The sequence below is a fragment of the Psammomys obesus genome, unplaced genomic scaffold (genome assembly GCF_907164565.1).
Source record: "Psammomys obesus unplaced genomic scaffold, mPsaObe1.curated_primary_1811, whole genome shotgun sequence".
Classification (NCBI taxonomy): domain Eukaryota; kingdom Metazoa; phylum Chordata; class Mammalia; order Rodentia; family Muridae; genus Psammomys; species Psammomys obesus.
The window spans coordinates 35295512-35303872 of record NW_026593286.1 but is presented as its reverse complement, the minus strand read 5'-3'; positions in this window follow the sequence as shown (position 1 = coordinate 35303872).

Genomic DNA, 8361 nt, shown 5'->3' with positions numbered 1-8361 from the left:
TATATATATATATATATATATATATATATATATATATATATATATACACACGTGTATCATTATAAAAATATCTTCCTAATTAAAAGCCTACACTGATACACTGATGAAGGCTATTGTATTGGTAAAAAAAAAAAAACAAAAAAAAACCTATAAATAATTTCTATGTACCCCTTCCCTTCACCCTCAAGACTACATTCTGAAGCAATGCAGTTCTCATGCCATCTTCAAAATGAAGAAACTAATACTCTTTCCCCAAATCAAATCTCTCCATCCCTAGCTACACAGATTTGCCAGGGCCCACAGCTTCCTGGTGCCAAGACCTGTGTGCCAGCGGTCCTTCAGCCTACAGGTGTTGTCAGACTAGGGCTCAGAAGGAAGGGACAATCCTCCCAGAGGCTGGAACATGTGTAGACATGAGGCAGCTTCCTCCACACAGGTGATGTGAGCACAGTCAGGGGATGCAGAGCAACAGATGACCTCATCAGTGCTCCCCAGGTAGTGCTCCCCAGGCCTTTGCACCCTAAGCCACCTTTCTCCTCAGCTTCAAAGAAGACTGACGCACTAAAGAAAGAATGAGGTAGACAGAAACAAGCTTCCCTCTTTCTTCGGTTACTGTGCCGTTCATGGCAGTACCTCAGCTCATCCAATCACAGGACCTGGCTCCAGAAGTGGCATGAACTTACATGAATACGAAGTACGAGGCATGGGCCAAGCATAGGCCTCCTGGTAACAGAACACCAGACATTGCTAACTAGAAAGGGTCATAAGACAGACCCTTGTTTGCCACAGTGAAATAGCCAGCAATTCTGTCACCCATCACCCAGGAAGTGGACCATACAACAGAACCTGCTGCTCCAAGGGGAGCACTCGGAAGGCTCAGGAAGAAAGCTTTGTAATTCTAAGTGTTCAACTAGAATTATCACACACCGATGGAGACACAGAGACAATTCCAGGGTGTAATTAAGTTCCTGTTCTTATACAACAAAAATAGCAATGGTAGGATGCCTTAGTGAGCATGTTTGTAGATTAATTTTGTTTCTCCCTAAATAAGAATTAAACAAACAAAAATACTAAAAACCTCATATTTTGGAAACTGAGAAATGAAATATGTCTTTAAAGCTGGGAAGAAAATACATTGGTTTTTCTCCGTACTAGAGATCAAACCTAGGGCTTTGCATACGCTGGGTGCTAAGGTTACAGGAAATGACCTTCACGGGCTTCTGTACCAAACACTGCATCACTATTGTGCAATGCTATTTGGGGAAGTGGCAGGAAGTGGGGGGGGACTGAGGGAAGGAATTTTGGGGAGCATGCCTTTAAAGGTCCCCTGCCACTTTCTGTCCATCATACAGTGAAGACTTCCGCATGCTCCTGACACCACGGCATTTTTCCAAAGCACATGGGACCAAGTTATTATGGTATAAACCCTCTGAAACCATGAGCACAATAACCTTTCAAGAATATTGGCCAACCAACACAATAGTGGCACTCTAATACTGAGCTACATCCCTAGCCAAGGTACGCTATTAATCCTGCGTAACACAGGCACCCAGAAAATCTATTTGACTTTAATGCCATGCACATCTAAAAATAAAACAATTGATAGAATGCATTTCAACCTTTAGAAACACTGAATTGTTTTAATCACAGGTTTTGCATATTTTGCTAGGTTTGTTCTTTCTTATTATCTTTTTTTTTTTTTTAATTTCTAAATTTAGCTACGAATCCATTAAAATTTCATTCAAGGTCAAGTCGCATGTGTGTGTTTCTCTTCAGAACCGGGGGACACATCAATAGGACACACATCCCTACAGGAACATTCTTTTTGCTGTGCTAGTTATTTTTGTGCGTGTTATATAACACAGCGGTGCCTGAAAGTTCTCAAGCCGCACTGCCAACCTGCAAACCCAACAGTGCGTTACCCTCACTCCCACCTACCACGGAGAGGAGGCTGGAATTCTGAGGAAAAATCAGTGGAAGAAAACAAAGAGCCCCACAAAGCAGTACGGAAAGGAAAGAAAGAAAGAATACAGAAATAAACGCTGCCACACGTGTCAACTTCTCTGTAAACAAACACCAAAACTTTTCCAAGAAACACCTTCTGTCAACCTTTCCCTCGTTTTGTCATTTTATCATTCTGTTCTGTTTAAGTGTGTATCACTTCCCCCTTAAGGAGCCTGTATTTCATTGTGCTAGTTTTCTTCTATGATGCTAAAGGTTTTTAAGAAACGAACCAGTATCATTTCTGTCACTAAAGGGACCTTATGCCCCAGCTTACCTGAGACCACTCCAATGGCGCCTGCCGCAACAATGTAATTATTACTCCCAACTGTGTCCCAGGCTGTAGGAGAAATTATAACGACAAGGCACCCCAAGGCACATAGCCAGCTGTGTGAACTTAAGCTATGAACTTCTTTGGAACTCGGTTTCAAACCAACTATAATTTGTAGGTGTGATGACCACGAGAGATAGTGGACGGAAAGTACCACATATACATAACCCACACTAAGAAATGAGCCAAAAAGTACTGAGGAAAGCTGGGGAGACCGTTCAAATGTCCATGAGGCCCATGGTTCAGCTCCCAGCAAGAGGAGCTGGGAAGACCAGCTCCTTGTTTTATGTCATGCCGAGAGCTTAGCAGACATGACACAGAAAGTCATCGCCGTTCAGTGCCCTGGTTTTTTAACTAGGAAATAAAATGGAGACACTGGGGGCTGCTGTGGTCCTTTCCAACATGAGAAATTAGTTCACAAAAATTTCAGTTCAATTTCTCAGGTTACCATGATCATTTATGTTGTATCTATCAAACCAGCTACTCTGAATTCAAAAACTTCTTGACTCCAATCGGAATTAGAAAAGCAGCTTGGCATTTCTAATTCTGGCTGTACTTGGGCAGACAGATTAAATGTTAAAAAAAAATTTTAAGTTATTTGTCCTTTTTTTTTAAAATAAGAAGACTTTAAATAAATGTTACTTCTGAATTTTCTTGGAAAACAGGCATCACTAGAATCTTAGGGCAACAATCTAAAACAGCAGGAAGTCTATGTGAGCCCAACCTGTAAGCCTCTAACCCTGTGTCTCACCAATTATGTTACCTCCATTATGCTACCCATAAGAGTGCTACGCTTATGAGTGAGTACACACGGTATATACTCACTCATAAGTGGATATTAGGTATATAATATAGGATAAACATATTAGAATCTGCACACCTAAAGAAACTAATCAAGGAGGAGAACTCTGGCTAAGATGATTGATCCTCATTCAGAAAAGCAAAGAGGATGGACATCAGAAGAGGGAGAAAACAGGGAACAGGACAGGAGCCTGCCACAGAGGGCCTCTGGAAGACTCTACCCTGCAGGGTATCAGAGCAGATGCTAAGACACATTTGCCCAAACTTTAGGCAAAGTGCAAGGAATCTTATGAAAGAAGGGGGAGATAGTAAGACCTGGAGGAGACAGGAGCTCCACAAGGAGAGCAATAAATCTGGGCACAGGGGTCTTTTCTGAGACTGATACTCCAACCAAGGACGATGCATGGAGATAACCTAGAACCCTTGTGCAGATGTAGCCCAGGGCCATTCAGTAATGGGAACAGGGATTGTCTCTGACATGAACTCAGTGGCTGGCTCTTTAATCACGACCCCCTGAAGGGGGAACAGCCTTACCAGGCCACAGAGGAAGACAATGCAGCCACTCCTGATGAGACCTGATAGACTAGGATCAGGAAGGAGAGGAAGACCTCCCCTATCTGTGGACTTGGGGAGGGACATGGGTGGAGAAGGGGGACAGAGAGAGGGGTTGGGAGGGGAGGAAGGAGGGAGATACAGGGGGGATACAAAGTGAATAAAGTGTAATTAATAAAATAAAAATACAAAATAAAAAAAGAAACCATGTGCAAACACTCTAGTCAACAGCTTCAGACCAGATGTCAAATTGCAAGAAGACTTTATCTTTAAAGTACTATCCTTAAATTAGACTCCCGAGCCGCCACACATTTCAAGGACAAAGTCATCCCTTTGTCTTGCCAGACATAGTAGAGCAAGAAATATGTGTCCTCTTTAAGCCTTTTCTTAAATATAAGTCCACAAAGTCTACAAACAGGATGAACCGTCACGATGGTAGACTGGATCTGAAATGTACCCTGAAAAAATGCAGGTTTAAAGGTTTGATCCTCACTATAGCTGTATGTAGAGGTGGGGGCCTTGATAGGTAACTTGATCATGAGAACTTTATCAATGGGTTAATTCATTGATGAATTCATCTGAATGGGATAATGGGAGGTAGGATCCAGTCTGAGAAAGTAGATCATAGAGGGCCACATGCCTTTGAATGAGATACCCTGTCACACTGTATTTTCTCTCTCCTCTCCTCCCCTCTTCCTCTTTTCTCTGTCCCCTCTTCCACAAACACTACTGAGATGAATACTCTTCTCTATTGCCCATGCATGCTGCTTAGATGTTCCGTCTACTCTCAGCCCTAAAGTTATGGAACCAGATGGCCTTGGACAGAAATGTCTGAAACTGTAACCCAAAATAAACATTTCCTTTATAAGTTCAAAAAAATAAAAAGAGTGCTATGCTTACAAGTAATGCATGTCTGCATATGTCTGCATCTCCCTCCATGACGACAACAGCCTCCTGCAACACGGGTCCTGACAACCTGCTAATTCATCAGAGAAAGTTACACTGTGAAATGCTATTAGCTGCTTACTCAAAAGAACTGCAATCATTTTTATCTTTATTCTCTTTATTTGGTCAAAATAATAAAAAGATGGCATTTTAATTTAACCAGGAATCAGAGGTCAGATTATGTTTATCTCTGTGATTTATTCATTTGCTAACACCAACAAAATTTATCACATAAAGTTTAACTGAAAAATAAAACAAGTGAGGTCACGTCTAATGTCCAGAAACAACCACAAAAGGATGCTTAGCCCCGCCTACTAAGAGATGCATTCTTCCACAGCAGAATGTGACAGCTGCATTAATTAGCCTACTAAAATCATTATCATCATCATCATCATCATCATCATCATCATCATCATCAAGCTGGATGTTTCTGTAGATGTTCCCTTGCAGAGTCTCAAATATATGTATATAATCCCTGTTCATGGAAACATTATTCACAATAACTAAAGGTGGAAACAACCTGTGTCCCAAAATGGATGCTGGAGAAACAAAGTGTGCTTTCACACAGCCGAATATTACTCAGTCTTAAAATGAAAGGGAGTGAAAGGGCTAGAAATGTATCGTAGAGGTAGAGTACTAGACTTCCACACACAAGGCTGGGATTACAATTTTTTAAAAAAAGGAAACATGACACTTTATAACATGGACAAACATTATAAAGGATTATGCTAACTGAAATAAGCTAAAAACACACAATGATAAATACTATACTTACACAAGCTGTATCTGTTAACCAAATTCACAAGCACAGAAAATGGAATTGGGGAGGTGAAGACACATGCCTGTAATCCTGGAACTTGGGTGGGAGAGGTAAGAGAGTCAGGAATTCTAGATCATCCATGGGTACACAGTGAGTTCTAGGCCAGCCTGGGATACATAAGGCTCTTGTCTCAAACCAGGTGGGAGATGGGGGGAAGGGAACAGCTTAGTCAGGAAAGTTACTTGTCACACTCCAAACCAGTAAGAAATACTGCATCAAAAGTCAAGGTGAGAGCCTTCCTTGCCCACACATGTACACACATATGTACCCACTACAAAGAAAACAAAATCAAAGTTACTAAAGAGTGAAAAAAGGGAAACTGGTATATTTGTGTTGCAGGACATTTGATCACACTGAGATACACCCAGGATTGTATACTGGAAAAACCTATTTTTAGATTTGGTGTGGCTCAGTCCTAGCACACACCTTTAATCCCAAGAGCTTTCTCTACCCAGGATTAATAAAGTCACCATAGGTCAAAAGGCAGGGCAAACAACCAGTTGACCGGGAGTAAACATAGGAAAAAAAAAAAAAAAAAAAAGCAGTGAGAGGAAGTCCAGAGGATGGATAGACGCACAGGAAGTAGAAAGAAGGGACTTTTAGTTCAAAGGGTTTTTAAGGTAGCATAGAGAAAAAAAGAAGGAGCTTTTACATCCTGGGACGTCGGCTGAGTTGGAAGGTTAACTGGGTACTTTCTCTGCCTCTCTGAGCTAGTGGGCTTTCCTCCAAGAATCTGGCTCCTGAGCCTGTATTGGTAAAATCAAACCTTTGGGATTTTGTTTAAAAACTATTTGTTTAAGGGGAACAGAGTTTCAACTTGGCCAGGTGAAAAGAGACTAGTAATTGGTTCCACACAATAGGAAATGTTTTAATTGCTTCACTGTACATTTAAAAGTGGGTAAGGCAGCCAGGAGTGCTGCATTAAGGCAGAAGCAGGAGATATCTGTGAGTTTGAGGCCATCTTGGTCTACATAGTTAGTTCCAGGCCAGCCAAAGGTGTATGGTGAGACCCTTTCTCAAGGAGGAAAAAAAAAAAAAAGGATAAACTGGTAACATTTATGTGTTGCAATTCATTGAATGTTTCTGCCTCCCTGGAGTTCTATATTAAAACTCTATTCTCACTGTCCCATTGTGACAATATTGGACCCATTGTGTCATTATTGATAGGTGGGCCCCTTAGAAGTAGTTAGATCATAAGGGTAGGAGCTTAGAAGCTTCATGAATAGAATAGGGCCAATTAGTTTCTTTTCAGGCAAGCAAAGACACTGCAGAAAGACAGCTGTTTTTCACCAGGATAAAGTGGCTTCACCACCCCCTCCCCAACATGCTGACACCCTAACCTTGGACTTCTAATTTCCAAAATGAAGAGAAACAAATATTTGGCGTTTAAGCCACTAATCTATACTATGCCGTTCTAGCAACTAGAACAAAGACCCACGTGTTCTGCCACAGCTCATGTTTTCTAGTGAGCACAGAGGGGTCTCACCATAGTCCCAGCTACTCATAGCACAGGTGGGTGGGGCAGGTGGGAAGGGCATGTGGGAGGGGCTCCCTTGAGCTTAAGAGTTGGAGACCAGCCTGAGCAACATAGCATGATGCTATCTCCAAACCATCCACCTACATGTGGGCTAAAAAAGAAAAGAAATGAGACCACTGCAAAAAGTGAACAAGAAGAGGGCACAAAGATGTAAAAAGTGGCAAAAAAGGGTCCTTGTTTTAAAATCTAGTAATAATAATAATAGTAAATACAGTTATGGTCACTTTGAAGTTTGGGGTGCGGAGGGGGTATGTACCTCCAGGAATGTGCTGATCCATGGCACCAAGAATACAACCCCAACATCTTTCCCAAGGCAACATTTCACAGCTCTGGAAACTGACAGCAGGGGATCGCTTGATTCAAGAAGAAATGGCTGTGTCTTAGGACAGTGCTTTCTGGCTTTTTATAATCTGTCCTGTTTCCAGCACTCAGTCCACAGTCTCATGGCACCCTTGCAGGCAGGACCTGACAGCCATGACAGCTATGGAAAACAGTACTCTGGCAGCTACTAGAGAGAACAGGCTTGAGGCTTCTCAAAGTGGCTGGGCATTACAGGGAACTGCCGTCATTTGACCTGGCCAGTATCTGGAAAAGACCTATTCTCCAGACCTGCCTTTGTTAAACATGACTCAGTGCCCACTCGGTGGGAAAGGGTTGCAAATACATGTCTAAAAACAGTCACTGCAGGCATTGAACACCATGTGAGTTCCCGCAGCAACAATGCCAGTTGTGGCAGGCAAAGGAGAGCAATAAAACAAGAGAAAGAGATCCTTTTCTCTTCCAATAAATGGCCTGAGGTGACATGTGAAATGGCTCACCAGTCTCTTGGTCCAGAAGATCCCACAAAATCATAGGAATCAAAAAGTTCGTGTCTTGGGTTCTCTTTAAGAACACTGGGGAAACTGCCTGGGCCATCATGCATATGTGAAAAGCCTCCAAGTATCTGAAAGGGTCATTTAAAGAAGAAATAAGTGGCATTCTGGCAGGCAATGGTAGGGTTGGTGGATGTGCTCTCTCACAGGACACAGCCTCAGGGACACAGAAAACATGTTGCATATTTGCACCAAATATCTAAAATTTCAGAGTAACGGAGGGTTTGGATTTGGATTTAGATGTATCTAGTCAGTAGACATGTGCAGGTGATGAAAAGAGCCCAGATGTTCTATGGGATTAACCCACAAGTTCTCTTACCACATTGAGATGATCCTCAGAGAAAAAGAACAGCCTATTCCTAAACCAGGAGAGGAGCTGGCATAGAATAAAAAGAACAGAAGAAACAAAAACTCACAGCATGGAAATAAATTTAGCATAGAATAAATGAAATCAGAGGAAGGAAGGAAGGAAGGAAGGAAGGAAGGAGGGAGGGAGGGAGGG